Here is a 14,671-nt window from a genome sequence, read left to right as displayed (position 1 = left end):
ATTTAAATTGGACATAAGTTTTCACAATAAGGGTGGTGTTGGCACTGCACAATTTGCCCAAAGAGGTGGTGGTGCCCCATCCCTGCAGGCCTTCAAGGTCAGGAAATGGGTTCTGAGCTCCTGACGGAGCTGTGGGTGTCTCTGTGCATTGTAGGGGAGGTGGATGGGATGACTTTCAATGGTTCCTTTCAACTCAAGCCACTCAGTGATTCTATCAAATAATTCTTGAATGATACCTATGAAGGGAGAATATAGGCTAACAAGTGGTCTTCTGCCAGAAAGAAGGCATTTATCCTGTTCCTGAAGGCTGCAGTAAGACAAAGCTCCCTCAAGGGCTCGTGGGGAAGGGTGGAAGTGCAGGTACAGTGGCTGAGCTGTGGCACAGCGGGTGCTCCCCATGGCCACCTGCCTCTCAGCGCTCCCAGACCCTCTGGAAAAGAGCATTTTTCCCTGGGGATGTTACCAAAGCAGCAGGGCCATTTCAGGCCCATGCCCAGCATGAATTTTGAGCTGGCAGTAGCCCCTGCACAGCCCTGAGAGCAGAGGGTGCAGGATGTTCCTGAACCTGCCTGTGAGGAGGCAGCTGCTGGGAGGTGCTGTCACAGTACCTGTTCAGAGTGATTCTGACCCAGTCCTGGTGTTTGTGTTGGATGGTAGCAAAGCAGAGCAGCCTCCACTATGAGCCTGACTTGGAACAAGCTTCTCCTGTCACCAAGAAAGTCATACCCAAACATTTGCTTCCTTTCCTCGCACCAGAACACAGCTGGCACCGCTGCTGTGCCCGCCCTGCTGCTCCTGGGCCAGAACGGAGTGCCAAGGCAGCAAATGCTGGGAATGAGATGCCTGAGGAGGCTGCTCCATGTGGCAGAGGTCAGCCAAGACTGCAGATGCATTACCACAGAGCGCCTTCCTGTCTGTCTGCTCCCTCCAGGGAGCACACTGCTAATGCTGAGCAGGGCCAAGCATGGGACTGAGGAACACCGAACACACTCCCTCCAGTTCTAAAAGACAGCAGTGATAGAACTGAAAATTAGGGATGCACAAGAAAACCCCGGCAAAGCCAACTTTCTGACGTGGCTTTTCTCTTAGGGGAGCAGAGGAATCAGTCGCTCCCTTCCTTCATCACTTGGGCCTCTCTGCCCTTGTAACAGCCTGATCCTGATCCATGGAGCAGTGGGCTTGAAAATGAATAGAGGAGAGCTGCCCTCAGTGCCAATCCTCAGTTCCCAGCCCCAGGCAGCAGTTGCTGATAGGGCAGAGGTGGCCACTGCTCTGGGAAGGGCAGTTTTGATGGTCCACAGGCACAAGCTGTGGTGCTGATCTCAAAACAATGCTCCTTTTCCCCCTTAGAGGTTGCAAGAACTGTGTCCTCAGGCTGCACAGAGATGGGTCTGGGAGCAAAGCCGCATTCCCTTTCCTTGCTCACACTGACCCCAGGCGCTGGATCCCAGGGCAGGAAGGTTTCCAGGAGGAAGGTGTGAGGTGCAGCGCTGCAGCTTTCTTCTTCTTCTGGGGCTGTGCCCCCCCCACGTGCGCACCCAGCACAACGCCCAGCACAAGGTATCCAGAAGCATTGCATCCATCCTGGCACAACGATGGGCTGTACCCACATGCTCCACAGTAACCCTGGCCCCGCGCTCCTCCAGCTGCAGGCAGCATGAGAGTGGGGACAGCCCCAGCCAAGCGGCACCACTGCTGTCCCCACGGGAGGGTGGCCGAGGGGCCAGGGTTCATGGCCAGTGGTGGGGGCCTCTTTCCAGGCGCAGGGTTGCTGCATGTTGGCAAGGTACGGCGGCTCCTCTCCGGGCAGGCAGTGTTTGTCGCGGTGCTCTGCTCGCCGTGCTGTAACATCGCTGTCATTGTCTGAGAAAACCGGACCAAGGTTTCAAAATGTCAGAGCTGCACACTGCTAGGAGTCCTGGAGACAGGAAACAACCTCTAAAACCCTGACGCCTACAGAATTTATTGACCCCGGAGACAACGTAACCTCTCATTTCCGCGCCGGGCTCATCTCCTCCACCCAGCCGCGTGTCGGGGCCGGGGCCGGGCCGGCAGGAGACGGTTCCGCTCCGCGCAGCTCCGCGCTCGGCTTCCAACGCCGCCTCGAATCCGTGCGTGGCTCCTCCTGGCGCCGCAGCCGTTTCTGCCGGTTCCCTCAGCGGAAAAGCCGCTCGAAAGCCGAAAACGCTCCTGAGCGGTGGCAGCAGCATTCCTCTCCTTTCCTCTCCTCTCCTCTCCGCTCCTCTCCTCTCCGCTCCGCTCCTCACGCACCCGCCTCCCCACGGGGCCCGGGGTCCCGCGTCCCTCCCGCATCCCGACCCGAGCGTTGGTCAGACTCGTGGCTCCGTGCTCCCTGTCGGCGCTGCCCCGCCCGGTGCGCGGCTGCCCGGCCCGCGACACGTCTGCGCGCGGTCGGGCGGCTGCGGCTCAGCCGTGCGTGCGGGGCGGGGAGCGCCCGCATCCCGTGCCCGCCCCGGCGCGGCGGCGCGGCGCGGGGGAGGCGGCGGCCGCCTCCGTGCTGCATCGCGCGGCGCCGCTGGCGGGGGCCGGGGCCGGGCGGCAGCGCTGGGTGCGGAGGATGGGCGCAGCGAAGGGCCGGGCCGAGCACCCCGCCCTGCCCCACCGCACCGCGCGGCGCCGCGGCTGCTCCGCCTGAGCGCGGAGCCGCATGGCCCTGCCGCCCGCCGCGCCGTAGGTGCCCCCGGGGAGGCTCCGCGCCCCCCCCCCCCTCCAAGCTCCGTCGTTCCGCAGCGAAGCGCGGACACGCAGCGCTCGGCGAGGATTCACCCGGCTCGGCTCCACCGCGAGGTCGGCGGGCGCGGAGCGGAGCAGCGCGGGCTGCCCGCGGCGGGGCGATGCGAGCGGGCTCGGAGGGCTGCGCCGCTGCGTGCCCCGCGCCCGCGCCGTCCCCCCGCCTCCCGCCCGCCCGGCGCGGTGTGTGCGTGTGTGCATGTGCGCTGCCGCTGCCCGCGCCGGAGCCGGAGCCGGAGCCGGAGCCGGAGCCGGAGCCGGAGCCGGAGCCGAGCCGCCGCGCTCCATGGGGCCGTCCGTGCGGGCTGCCCTTCCCTCCGCGGCCGCCGGCAGCCGCCACCGCGGAGCCGGTCTAGGATGCGGCTGCTGAGCCATGGCACAGGGCAGAGAGGCGGCCAGCCTGCCTGCTGCGAGAGTCTGAAGCCCCGCCGGAGCCCGGCCGCGGCCGCCGCTGCAGGGGAAGCGCTCCGGACGCCGTCTTTCCCCGAGAGGCACCAGGTAATCGCGGAGCTGGCGGCCGTCGCCCGGCTCCCGCCGCATTGCAGCCGCCGTTACTTATTCATGGGGGAAGGGGCGCGGGAGGGCGCCAGCGGCGGGGTCCCGCCCGGCTCCGTGCAGGGCTCGCCCCGCATCGCACCGGGACGGGACGGGACGGGGTGTCCGCCGGCGCCTGGGACTCCCCTCCCGGGGGGGCGGCGGCCGCGGGGCCGCGCGGGGCGAGGGTGGGGTGGGCGCCACGAGCCGGGCCGGGCCGGGCCGCGCTCCCATCGCTGCCCGCGGGACGGCGCCGGCGGCCGCCCGCGGCTGGGGGTGCTGCAGGGCCGCGGATACCGCGGCGGCCGCCGCCCCCTCCGCTCCTCGGCGCGGTGCTGCCGCCGTCTGGGGAGCGCCGGCACCGCCGGGCCGGGCCGGGGCTGCGCGGTGCCGCCCGAGCCCTGCGCTGCCGGGGTCGCGGCCGTGCCCGCGGTCCTGCCGGGCGCTCGCTCGGGGGCACGGCTCGGCTCCTCCGGCTGCGGGGGGTTCCTGAGCTCCTCCGCAGGGAACGCACCGGGTGTGCGGAGATGCGGCTCCCGGCTCCCTCCTGCCGCCTGCCCTCACCGCGGGAGGCTCCCGTCAGCCGCGCCGTCCCGCTGCCCTCGCCCGGCACACGCCTCTCATTGCACCTCTGTCCTGGGAGGCTGTCGCTTGTCCCCGGGATCCCAGGATTTGTGTTAAGTGCCGTCCCTTCCCCTCCCCTCCTTTTTGTGTGTAGTGAGCGCTCCTCGTCTGCGGGAAAGCAAATGTAGGACACAATCAACCTTTTTTTTTTTTTTTTTTTCTGATGGAAGGTTCCCGTTAGGGGAGACAGCGCGGCAGTTGTTGAGGAGCCAGCCGAAACCTTGCAGCCATGTTGATGTCAGGAACAAACAAACCTCCCTGCAGGGATCGGCTGCAGCTGAGGAGGGGGCCACGGAGGGCGGCTACACGGAGGGGCAGTTCAGTGCTGCCACACCTGGGGAGCACGGGCAGAGGTGGGCGAGGAGCTGTCACAGCCCTTCGTGGTGTTGCTGCTTGCCAGGCGCTGGCTTGGCATCAGCATGGCATCTGCAGATCACGGCCACTGCCCTCTGTCATGTTCTTCTGTGATACAGGGCAGCAGTATTTCCTCTCCTGTGCTGTTGTCTTCTCTCTCTAGCCTGGTCTGTCATGTCTCCAGGGCAGGCAATTTTCATTGCATTGAGCAACTGGAACAGGAGGGTGTGTTGGCCTTAGCTGCTGGTGTGAACATCATCTGACCAGCCGCCAAACCAAGGAGGGGAAAGCTGGGAGCCTTTAGCTGGGGCTGTCCCTGCACGGTCTCTGACTGTGTCCTACAGAGCTTGACAGCCCAGGATACCTATGCCTTTCTCGTCATGTTGCTGGTTACTGATCTTTCCCATTCACGTTTACATGTCCCCAGAGTAAGGTGGTGTCTGCTCATTCCTTCTGAGAATCCTTGTCTGAATGCTGCATGTCCAGCCCTTTTCAAGTGAAGGTTGACAGACAACAAAGCAGTGGGATGGATGGATCCTCCCTGGGTTGTTGGAGCCTTTTGGTGATAACTGTGTGTCAAAGGGTTTCTACTTCCTTGGGAGGGCTGGGCTGGTTCTGGCAGCACCCATCCTAGCTGCAGCCATCGGCAGGAGCAGAGTGCCCAGGGCTGTTGGGGCAGTGTGTGCCTCGCGGTGTGGTGGGGCCTCTGCCTGGTTCCATTAGCTTGGAGTCATCCCCTGGAGCCGTGGGCTGTGTGTGGGTCTCCCCTTGGTGTCAGCCCACTGCTGTGTTTTACTGCTGGAATCTGTCCTGGTGGGGTGGAGCCGCTGTGCTCCAAAACGTGGAGCAGCGATTCCTCTCTGTTGGTCTGAGAGTCAGGTTCAATTCTGCAGGAAGAACCATACCAGAAACTGAATGCTCTCAGTGCCCAAACACCTTTCTGATCTACATTTCTAAATATAAGCTGTTCTCAAGGGATTATGCATTTGTTTAAATGCATAATAAATGCATTTTAATGCATTAAGGCTGTATCAAAATGCACACCCAAGCTTGCCAGCTAGGCCTCCAGTCACAAAGCTTACTAAGAAGCTTCCCATGGTATATTAGCTTGCATTTCTTCTTTCAGAAAAAGCAGTTACCAGTTTTCTCATGGCAATGCAGTCAGTGGAAATAAATCCTGGCTATTTGAAGAGTCTCGCATGAGTTAGAAGCTGAGCTAGTCTACCAGTTTTGTGGCTTACTAAAACCTACACAAGTCCAGGAATGGACTCCTTGCACTCATCAATCTCATCTTTGGTTTATGCTCAAGGAGGTGCAGTGTTATTCAGATGGTTTCTTGGGTGCTGTCTTTGAATTTGTTGTACAAATCTTTTGCCTGAAGAGATTTGTATTTGGCTGCATCATTATGAACATTGGTAGATGTTGACCATGAGGTAGAGGAAGAAGGTAAGGTGTTGTCCAACCTAAGCATGGGACTGATGAGGTATGTGGGGCAAAACAGGTGGGAACCCAAAAACAAATGTGTCAGAACAGCACAGAAAGAGGGAAACGGAGCTTCCCCAGGCCAATCTGTAACTGAGCTCCCCACGCAGCTGCCTTGGTGTACATTTTTTTCCAAAAATTTCAGAAGATGGGGATGGTGTTCCCGCTGGTGTGGTCTGGGCAAGCAAAGGTGCCTGCAAGCAGTGGGGAGATGGAGCGTCCGAAGGTACCTGGAGAGCTTGTCGGTCTGTTGGGGCGCATGGGGATATGTTAAATGCTGAAAGGCTAATGGCTTTCCATTGTTGATCAATATTTCCTATGCTTTCAGATGTGGTAACGGGTTTAGTTTATTAGAACAATCTTTGAATATTCTCTAAGCAAGCAACCCATCCAGAAAATCATGCTAATAGCTTTGTTATTAACAGGCCTGGCAGAATTTGAGCCAAGTAGAAAAGGCTTGTCTAAGTGCTGTTGCAGTGTTTGGGGCCAGGCAAATTCCATGCATTAGGAAAGATTTGTACTCCTTTGACCAGACATCACCGACTGTTGTCTATTTATATGCATCTAAATATATCCTCTGCAGACTTCAGACTCTTAGATAGTAGTAAAATTACTTTTCGATATTATGCTATTAAAATGTGCTTGCTGACACTACTTGATGAGTTTTATGCTAAGAGATGTGTGTGTATGTTTAAAATAAAAATTGTTCTTCAAGTTGTTACCTGAAATGCTTTGGAAGTGAAAGCGTGTTATGGTGCAGATGGAGAGCAAAAAGAAATATGGTTGAATCGAAGCAGTACTGGAGACATACTCAAACCTCTAAGGCCAAATCCAAACAACTACAGGCTTTTGTTGCTTAAAAGTGAGCCATTCCCTCCATAAATATATATAAAATAATTGTTTACTTTGTGATACAATGGGAAGATTTGCTTCTGATTAGTCAGATATACCTTCTGACTACATGGTTCCTGCATGCTGAATACTGTGAAGTTTGAGACATCATTTTGGAAACAAATCCTGGAAGAAGCACCTTCTTGTCTGTTGTAGGTGTGCATGAGGCCCAGGCAGCCAGCCAATGTTCTTCAGTGGTGCTCCTGCTGGGGCCACCCCTCATCCACAACAGCGCTAATGTGGGTACCCACCTGTGCTTGGCAGCAGGGGAGCTGACAGAGAGGAGCATGAGGTTCTCCTGACCAGGTTAACTGATCTGTCAGCTCCTGAGCTCTGGGTGAGTGGGAGCTGTGCTGTATGCTGCCCCAAAGGGACACACCAGGAAGTAATTGCAGGTGGAGGGGCTGATCTCACTGCATGCTGTGGTGCAATAGTAATTGCTGTCCAGGTAGTGTTTTGGAACTGGCAGTACAGATCCAGGGGTAAAAGATGATACTCCAGTTCCAAGCTTTCATAAATGTTCCCAGTTAACCCTGCTGCAAAAGTGGTTGCGTTGGTGATTCTGTGTCTGACTGGCCTTCAGACTATGATGGAATGGTAATAATAGTAATTTTCTGTGGCATCTCTTGCTTATGGTTCTTGAAGTAAGAAAACCTGTAGAGGAATTGAGAGCAATTGGTATCTGTAGGATGTTGAGACGGGCCACAGAGAAGTTAAATGTATGGTTCTCAGAAAAGGTCTCAAGTCTGGTATTTGGTCCCCTGATGCTCAGGGACAGGTACTGTGCCATCTTCAGCTCCTTGAATCATAGGATGGTATGGGTTGGAAAAGCTCTTAGTCATCATCTAGTTCTAATGCTTACATCTTTCTCTAGATCAGGTTACCCAAAGCCCCATCCAGCCTGGCCTTGAACAACTCCAGGGATGGGGCATCCATAGCTTCTCTGAACACCCTGTGCAGTGCCCTTACTACAATCATAGGTGGACAATCTGAGATCCAGACTGTTAGTCAGAGGAGTCCATTGCCCTGCCATGAACTGGGGTCATGGATTTCAGTGACAGCTGTCCTAGCTGCCAAATAGTCCTGTCATTTAGAAGGGTGTAGTGAAGTCTGTGATGCCTAAAGGGAGTAAGACCTAGGGGAAGGTCTGTGTCTGAGTGCACATTGACGTAGTGCCTGGTGCAGAGGAGGGTGGCAGCGCTGGCCACAGGGCTCCATTCCCCCGTGCCTGCCTTGCTGGCTGCCTGCTGCCTGTGGCTTGGGGCTGGAGCTGTTCTGCTGGCCTAAGCCAGTGTAGCAGTTCTCATGTTCTTGTGGGTTAAATCACTCTACAGATAATGTTTGTCCTGAGCAGGCTGAATAATGCAAAAGGTGATTTGTCAAATGGCTAATTCAGTGGCTAATGGGAAACCTCAGTAAAGGCCTCTTTAATTGCATAGCATGGGACTGGCAAACTGAGTGCTTGTATCTGGTTCCCAGTGCTGCAAAACCATGTCTCATGCTTTATTTTTGAGGTTGCTCTTCCTGCTGAGTTTCTCAACAAGAACTCCTATAAGATCATTTCCATGAGAACACACGATTAGCTGACTTGAAAGTTGAATGCCTGTTTTTTCCCTTGAAGTTTTTTGTTGTTGTTGTTCAAGTTTCTCTGTCAATGTCATGTTGGATTGTTGTTTTTGTTTTGGTTTGGTTTGGTTTATTACAGAGATGAATAAAGCTGTTTTCATTGCCAAAGCATTGTTACGTTGCCAGGTATCTGGTATTCCAGTTTATAATTCCTCATTGTCACGGAGTTCTCTCTAGAGCTCACTCCGGGACAGTGGGCACAACCCGGGGCAGCAGGAACAAAAGCCCCCCCCCCTTTTCTCTAGCGGCAGTGTGGCGCGGCCCGGCCACGTGCGTTTAGGGAGACGGGGAAGGGAAGGGAGATTGCGATTAGGTCTAACAAAAAGTAAGGGAGAAAAAAAAGGTGATCTGAGAACGAATGGCAGTTTAATAACCCAATAATGCTAAACAGCAACAAGAGAGTTTCAACAAAGAGAATACCAAGTCCCAAATCTCACCTATGGAGCTGTGGAAGGCAGGAAGGTCTGACCACGTTGTCTCCTCGCAGGGAGCCGGTCCAGCAACGCCGTCCCCTTCCTCACTTCCCTTCCGGTGCCCCACCCCACATGCCCATTAAGGCAGTTCACAGAAAAAAAAACTTGTCCCCTTTACTCCCATTATTAGCATGGTGTTCTGATGTGGAATACCAACACCAACCAAATTGCAAAACCATAACATTCCACCCCTTATTACACATCATCACATCATGCCTAACTTTTATCAACATATAAACAGAACAGTAGTTAACATGCATTACATATGTACATACAGATATATATATATATATATACACACATGGAATCACAGGCTGCACTCCCCCAGCATCAGATTTCCCTGTGGCACACACTGAACATCCCCATCCTTCTGCATCACCCACCAGGTGCACCCAGGTCCCTGTGCAAAGACAGTTCCACGGAGGGGCCTCCCTTTTCCAGAGGCTGGAAGGACCCAAACCGCTTTTCCCAGCATATTCTTTACATGCACCACAGGAACCTTGTCTCCCTCCACGGTACGCAGGGAGTTGGACTGTGTAGGGCCGTCTCGGTTGGCTGATCCTCGGGTGTTTACCAGCCAGGTGGCTTCTGCTAGATGTTTCTCCCAGTTCTTAAATGTTCCACCACCCATCGCTTTCAGCGTGGTTTTCAGCAAACCGTTGTGGTGCTCGATCTTACCAGCGGCTGGTGCGTGATAGGGGATGTGATGGATCCACTCGATGCCATGTTCTTTGGCCCAAGTGCTCACCAGTGAATTTTTGAAATGAGTCCCATTGTCTGATTCGATCCTCTCTGGGGTGCCATGTCGCCACAGGATTTGTGTCTCTAGGCCTAATATGGTGTTTCTGGCAGTGGCATGGGGTACCGCATATGTCTCAAGCCACCCAGTGGTTACCTCCACCATGGTGAGTACATAATGCTTACCATTACGAGTCTTTGGCAGGGTGATATAATCAATCTGCCATGCCTCCCCATATTTATACTTTTCCCATCGCCCTTCCCCCCAGAGAGGTCTCATCCTCTTGGCCTGTTTGATCATGGCACAGGTGTCACAATCATGGATGATCTGCGCAATAGCATCCATAGTTATGTCCACCCCTCGGTCTCTAGCCCACTTATGTGTTCCATCTCTGCCTTGATGGCCTGAGGTCTCATGGGCCCACCGAGCTAGGAATAACTCTCCCTTATTCTGCCAATCCAGGTCTATCTCAGCCACCTCAATTCTGGCAGCTCGATCTACCTGGTGGTTATTTTGTTGCTCCTCTGTTGCTCGACTCTTGGGCACGTGGGCATCTACGTGACGCACCTTTAGGACCATGTTCTTTATTCGGGCAGCAATGTTCTTCCATAGTTCAGCGGCCCAAATAGGTTTACCTTTCCGCTGCCAGTTGTTTTGTTCCCATTGCTGCAACCACCCCCATAAGGCATTGGCCACCATCCATGAGTCAGTATAGAGGTAAAGCACTGGCCATTTCTCCCACTCAGCAATGTCTAGGGCCAGCTGGACAGCCTTTACCTCCGCAAATTGACTCGATTCTCCTCTTCCTTCCGTGGCCTCTGCAACTTGTCGTGTGGGGCTCCACACTGCAGCCTTCCATCTGCGATGTTTCCCAACAATGCGGCACGATCCATCAGTGAACAGGGCGAACTTCTTTTCATTTTCCAGAAGTTCATTGTATGGGGGAGCCTCTTTGGCGCGTGACACCTCTTCTGCTGGTGGTGCTTCAAACTTTTTACCTTCGGGCCAGTCCATGATCACTTCTAGGATCCCTGGACGGCTGAGGTTCCCCATCCGGGCCCGCTGTGTGATTAGTGCAACCCACTTACTCCATGTGGCATCTGTGGCATGGTGAGTGGAGGGAACCTGCCCTTTAAACATCCAATTCAGCACTGGAAGTCGAGGTGCCAGGAGAAGCTGCGTTTCGGTGCCAATTACCTCAGAGGCAGCCCGGACCCCTTCATATGCGGCTAAGATCTCCTTCTCAGTTGGAGTGTAGCCCTCTTCCGACCCCCTATATGCTCTACTCCAGAATCCTAGGGGTCGGCCTCGGGTCTCATCTGAGGTTCTCTGCCACAAGCTCCAAGTGGGACCTTTCTCCCCAGCAGCCGTGTAAAGGATGTTCTTCACATCCTGTCCCATCCGTACTGGCCCCAGGGCCACAGCACGGGCTATCTCTTGCTTGATTTGCTCAAAGGCCTGCTGCTGTTCAGGGCCCCACGCGAAGCTATTCTTCTTTCGGGTCACCTGATAGAGGGGGCTCACAATGAGGCTATAATTTGGGATGTGCATCCTCCAGAAGCCTACCACACCCAGGAAGGACTGTGTCTCTTTTTTGTCAGTGGGCGCAGACATTGCAGTAATTTTGTTGATCACGTCAGTTGGGATGTGGCGACGCCCATCTTGCCATTTCACCCCAAGAAACTGGATTTCTTGGGCAGGGCCCTTCACTTTGTCTCGCTTAATAGCGAAACCAGCAGACAGGAGGATCTGGATTATCCGTTCTCCTTTTTTAAAAACCTCCGTCGCTGTATCACCCCACACAACGATATCATCTATATACTGCAGGTGCTCTGGAGCACCGCCCTGTTCCAATGTGGCTTGGATCAGCCCATGGCAGATGGTCGGGCTGTGTTTCCACCCCTGGGGCAAACGATTCCAAGTGTACTGAACACCCCTCCAAGTAAAAGCAAACTGTGGCCTACACTCTGTGGCCAAAGGGACAGAGAAGAATGCATTGGCAATATCAATGGTGGCATACCATTTTGCCTCTTTTGATTCCAGTTCATACTGGAGTTCCAACATGTCTGGCACTGCAGCACTCAATGGGGGTGTGACCTCATTAAGGCCACGATAGTCTACTGTCAGCCTCCATTCTCCACTGGCTTTGCGCACTGGCCATATGGGGCTATTGAAGGGTGAATGGGTCTTACTAATTACTCCCTGACTTTCTAGTTGTTGAATGAGCTTATGGATAGGGAGCAAGGAATCCCTATTAGTACGGTACTGTCGTCTGTGTACTGTTCTCGTGGCAATTGGTACCCGTTGTTCTTCCACCCGTAGTAACCCCACAGCAGACGGGTCCCCTGATAGGCCAGGCAAATCAGACAGCTGCTTAATATTGTCTGTTTCTATAGCAGCTATTCCAAAAGCCCATCTGTATCCTTTGGGGTCCTTGAAATGTCCCCTTCTTAGGTAATCTATTCCAAGTATGCAAGGAGCCCCCTGGCCAGTCACTATGCGATGTTTCTGCCAGTCTCTACCAGTGAGGCTTATCTCGGCCTCCAATACAGACAGTTCCTGCGAACCCCCAGTCACCCCATGTATATGTATCCGTTCTGTCCCTTCGAAACCTGAGGGTATCAGAGTGCACTGTGCACCGGTATCCACTAGTGCTTAATATTTTTGTGGTTCTGATGTGCCAGGCCACCGAATCCACACAGTCCAATACACTCTATTATCCCTTTCCCCCCCCTGGCTGAGGGCAGGGCCCCTCTATTGGTTGTCTACAGCGGTAGAGGCAACCTCAGTAGTGGCTGACCTCTTTTGTAATTTTCTTACCCGAGCTCGCAGTACAAAATTGGGTTCGTCATGCCACTTCTTCATATCCTCTCCATGGTCACGCAGGTAGTTCCACATGGCACCACGTGACATAGGCTCACTGCGGTCCTTCACTCGGACAGGTGTGCATTTGCGTCTGACAGCTGAGACTGCCACAGGTTCACTGTGGTTCCTTGCCGCAGACCAGCTCTTCTGCATGTTGTCCTGTCTTTTCTCCATTCGGTCCATTCTATCCACCATTTTACAGATGGCTGCGATGGTGGTACGGTGTGGCAGTAGTGAGTATTCGATATTTTGCAGTGAAAGGATGAGCTCAAAAATTTCAGGTCTCCTATCCAGCTCATCATACCTGTTAGAGTTCGTTAATAGTATACTGGAATACTTCACTGGTGCTGACCGTATGAGTTTCTTGCATATTTCCGGAGTACCGCTCACCTTTTCTGGGTCATGGTAATCCTCTGGGTCCCCAGGGACAAACGTGGGATCGAACAGCATTTCTGCCACAGCCATTTCTCTCAGGTACTGGATACCTTCCTCAGCTGTACTCCATTTTTCCAGTACAGGCTCCAAATCACTTTTGAGAAGACAGGTTGCCTTTACAGCTGATAGAATCCTCTCCCAGAGATTGGCGACTCCATCGAGACATCTGCTGATCCCTCTATCAATAGATGAGTCTCGAGCAATGTTTCCTAATTGACGAGCCTCATCGCAGCTTAGAGACATGCAGGAGGCCCCATTGTCCCAACACCGGAGCAGCCAAGTGACAAGGCGTTCACCTGGGAGTCGGGCAAACTCCTTTCTCGCACTTTGGATTTCAGTAATTTTCAGAGGTTTACGAGTAGAGGAAGCAGTGACTTTTCCCTCATCATCACTATCTTCTCCGCGTCTGTTAGTCTTCTGGGTTGCCTTTCTCAGTGGTTTTGGGGAGGGTCCCTCACCAGGATCTTCCTCTACTTCCTCCATCCGTTCCAGACGTGAGGGCACACGCTCCCATCTCTGGCCTTCATCGTCACTATCTTCTCCATGTCTGTTAGTCTTCTGAGTTGCCTTCCTTGGTGGTTTTGGGGAGGGTCCCTTGCCCGGATCTTCCTCTACTTCCTCCATCCATTCCAGACGTGAGGACACACGTCCCAACTCTGGCCTTCCACTGGGGCGACTGACACTGATGCTGGTGCTTCCTGTGGTCGGCTGGGATTAACTTGTTGCCTTCCCCTTAGTATTTGGATCTCATTCTCGAGACTCTCTATCTTTTTCATAAGCCATTCGTTCTGAGATCCCCCTGATCTCCCACACTCACTCAGGGGTTCTATTAATTTCCCAAGGTCCCTCTGGTGTTCAGGGGTGAGATTACCTGATACTGGGGGTCCCGATGCTTCTGGCCCTTTTCCTGAGTCTCTCTGCACTATTCTTTGCAAGTCTCTCTGCAATTTATAGTAAACTACTACAATTAGAGAGACTAACAACACAGTATTCCAATTGACACCCCAGTCATACTTAAGGAATTGAGAGCATTCGTGAGCCAGTTCAAGCACGGTGCCTGTGATGTTCGTTAGTCTGGAAGGGAGCCAGGCAGATATCTCTATCCCTGCCAGCCATCGGCTTAATAAATCTACCCCTACCCCCAACATCAGGAAGTCCTTAAGCCAGGACCACAGGAACCTAGGGACTATCAGTCCTACATACAGGGCTGCTGAAAAAAACCACCTAATTACTGCCCAAAACATTGCCCTGAGCTGTGCCCGCATTCTGCACCAAAAATGTCACGGAGTTCTCTCTAGAGCTCACTCCGGGACAGTGGGCACAACCCGGGGCAGCAGGAACAAAAGCCCCCCCCCTTTTCTCTAGCGGCAATGCGGGGCGGCCCGGCGCGGCCTGGCCACGTGCGTTTAGGGAGACGGGGAAGGGAAGGGAGATTGCGATTAGGTCTAACCAAAAATGAGGGAGGAAAAAGGTGATCTGAGAACGAATGGCAGTTTAATAACCTAATAACACTAAACAACAACAAGAGAGTCTCAACAAAGAGAATACCAAGTCCCAAATCTCACCGATGGAGCTGTGGGAGGCAGGAAGCTCTGACCACGTTGTCTCCTCGCAGGGAGCCGGTCCAGCAACCCCGTCCCCTTCCTCACTTCCCTTCCGGTGCCCCACCCCACATGCTCATTAAGGCAGTTCACAGGAAAAAAACTTGTCCCCTTTACTCCCATTATTAGCATGGTGTTCTGATGTGGAATACCAACACCAACCAAATTGCAAAACCATAACAAGTGCCTTTGCAGTGCTGCCCATCCCAAGCACAGCCCGAGTGCCCCAGCAGCAGCACCACCATGCAGGAGCAGGTCAGCATCAGTGAGGTGAAGCTGAGCATCTTAGATGGGGA

At 54.2% G+C, this 14,671-nt stretch overlaps 1 protein-coding gene across 1 annotated transcript in view; it reads left to right on the top strand.

Moving 5' to 3' along the window:
* The first annotated feature begins 2,914 nt into the window (after positions 1 to 2,914).
* Positions 2,915 to 14,671, top strand: part of LOC146760360 (cytosolic carboxypeptidase 4-like) — a 215,414-nt gene continuing 203,657 nt past the window's right edge. The window contains exon 1 of the mRNA XM_085551583.1: positions 2,915 to 3,249. The gene's annotated coding sequence lies outside the window, so the exon portion shown is untranslated. The remainder of the gene's footprint in view (positions 3,250 to 14,671) is intronic.

Source organism: Coturnix japonica, chromosome 6, assembly GCF_054131305.1.
Source record: "Coturnix japonica strain WE chromosome 6, WE-NBRP24, whole genome shotgun sequence".
NCBI classification, from domain to species: Eukaryota; Metazoa; Chordata; class Aves; order Galliformes; family Phasianidae; genus Coturnix; species Coturnix japonica.
This window is presented reverse-complemented; position numbering and strand designations above follow the sequence as displayed.